The sequence below is a fragment of the Ylistrum balloti genome, unplaced genomic scaffold, assembly GCF_031769215.1.
Source record: "Ylistrum balloti isolate Yb309-2 unplaced genomic scaffold, AGI_CSIRO_Ybal_v1 Utg373084, whole genome shotgun sequence".
Classification (NCBI taxonomy): Eukaryota; Metazoa; Mollusca; class Bivalvia; order Pectinida; family Pectinidae; genus Ylistrum; species Ylistrum balloti.
Window position 1 is genome coordinate 10,390 of NW_026783199.1, and position 3,239 is coordinate 13,628.

Consider the following 3,239-nt stretch of genomic DNA (forward strand, 5'->3'; position numbering starts at 1 on the left):
ACATACCACAATATATATACCCGTACATACACATACCACAACATATATATACCAGTACATACACATACCACCATATATATACCAGTACATACACATACCACCATATATATATACCAGTACATGCACATACCACCATATATATACCAGTACATCCACATACCACCATATATATACCAGTACATATACATACCACCTTATATATACCAGTACATACACACATACCACCATATATATACCAGTACATACACATACCACCATATATATATCAGTACATACACACACATACCACCATATATATACCAGTACATACCACCATATATATACCAGTACATACACATAACACCATATATATACCAGTACATACACACACCACCATATATATACCAGTACATACACACATACCACCATATATATACCAGTACATACACACATACCACCATATATATACCAGTACATACACACATACCACCATATATATACAGTACATACACACAAATCACCATCTATATACCAGTATATACACACAGATCACCATCTCTATACCAGTAGATACACATACCACCATATATATACCAGTATATACACACATACTACCATATATATATCAGTACATACACACATACCACCATATATATACCAGAACATACACATACCACCATATATATACCAGTACATACACACATACCACCATATATATATCAGTACATACACATACCACCATATATATACCAGTACATACACACATACCACCATATATATACCAGTACATACACATACCACCATATATATACCAGTACATACACATACCACCATATATATACCAGTACATACACATACATGTAACACCATATATATACCAGCAGATACACATACCACCATATATATACCAGTACACACACATACCACCACATATATATACCAGTACATACACACATACCACAATATATATACCCGTACATACACATACCACAACATATATATACCAGTACATACACAAACCACCATATATATACCAGTACATACACATACCACCATAGATATATACCAGTACATGCACATACCACCATATATATACCAGTACATCCACATACCACCATATATATAGCAGTACATATACATACCACCTTATATATACCAGTACATACACACATACCACCATATATATACCAGTACATACACATACCACCATATATATATCAGTACATACACACACATACCACCATATATATACCAGTACATACACACATTCCACCATATATATACCAGTACATACACATACCAACATATATATACCAGTACATACACACATACCACCATATATATACCAGTACATACACACACATCACCATATATATACCAGTACATACACACACACCACCAAATATATACCAGTACATACACATACCACCATATATATACCAGTACACACACATACCACCATATATATACCAGTACATACACACATACCACCATATATATATACCAGAACATACACACATACCACCATATATATACCAGTACATACACACATACCACCATAAGTATACCAGTACATACACATATACCACCATATATATACCAGTACATACACACACGCCACCATATATATATACCAGTACATACACATACCACCATATATATACCAGTACATACACATACCACCACATATATATACCAGTACATACACACATACCACCATATATATACCAGTACATACACATAACATGATATATACACCAGTACATATACACATACCACCATATATATACCAAAATATACACATACCATCATATATATACCAGTACATACACATACCACCATATATATACCAGTACATATACACACACCACAATATATATACCAGTACATACACATACCACAATATATATACCAGTACATACACATACCACCATATATATACCAGTACATACACACATACCACCATATATATACCAGTACATACACACACATCACCATATATATACCAGTACATACACACACACCACCAAATATATACCAGTACATACACATACCACCATATATATACCAGTACATACACATACCACCATATATATACCAGTACATACACACATACCACCATATATATATACCAGAACATACACACATACCACCATATATATACCAGTACATACACACATACCACCATAAGTATACCAGTACATACACATATACCACCATATATACCAATACATACACACATACCACCATATATATACCAGTACATACACACACGCCACCATATATATATACCAGTACATACACATACCACCATATATATACCAGTACATACACATACCACCACATATATATACCAGTACATACACACATACCACCATATATATACCAGTACATACACATACCACCATATATACACCAGTAGATATACACATACCACCATATATATACCAAAATATACACATACCATCATATATATACCAGTACATACACATACCACCATATATATACCAGTACATATACACACACCACAATATATATACCAGTACATACACACACACCACCAAATATATACCAGTACATACACATACCACCATATATATACCAGTACACACACATACCACCATATATATACCAGTACATACACACATACCACCATATATATATACCAGAACATACACACATACCACCATATATATACCAGTACATACACACATACCACCATAAGTATACCAGTACATACACATATACCACCATATATATACCAGTACATACACACACGCCACCATATATATATACCAGTACATACACATACCACCATATATATACCAGTACATACACATACCACCACATATATATACCAGTACATACACACATACCACCATATATATACCAGTACATACACATAACATGATATATACACCAGTACATATACACATACCACCATATATATACCAAAATATACACATACCATCATATATATACCAGTACATACACATACCACCATATATATACCAGTACATATACACACACCACAATATATATACCAGTACATACACATACCACCATATATATACCAGTACATACACATACCACCATATATATACCAGTACATATACACACACCACAATATATATACCAGTACATACACATACCACCATATATATACCAGTACATACACACATACCACCATATATATACCAGTACATACACACACATCACCATATATATACCAGTACATACACACACACCACCAAATATAT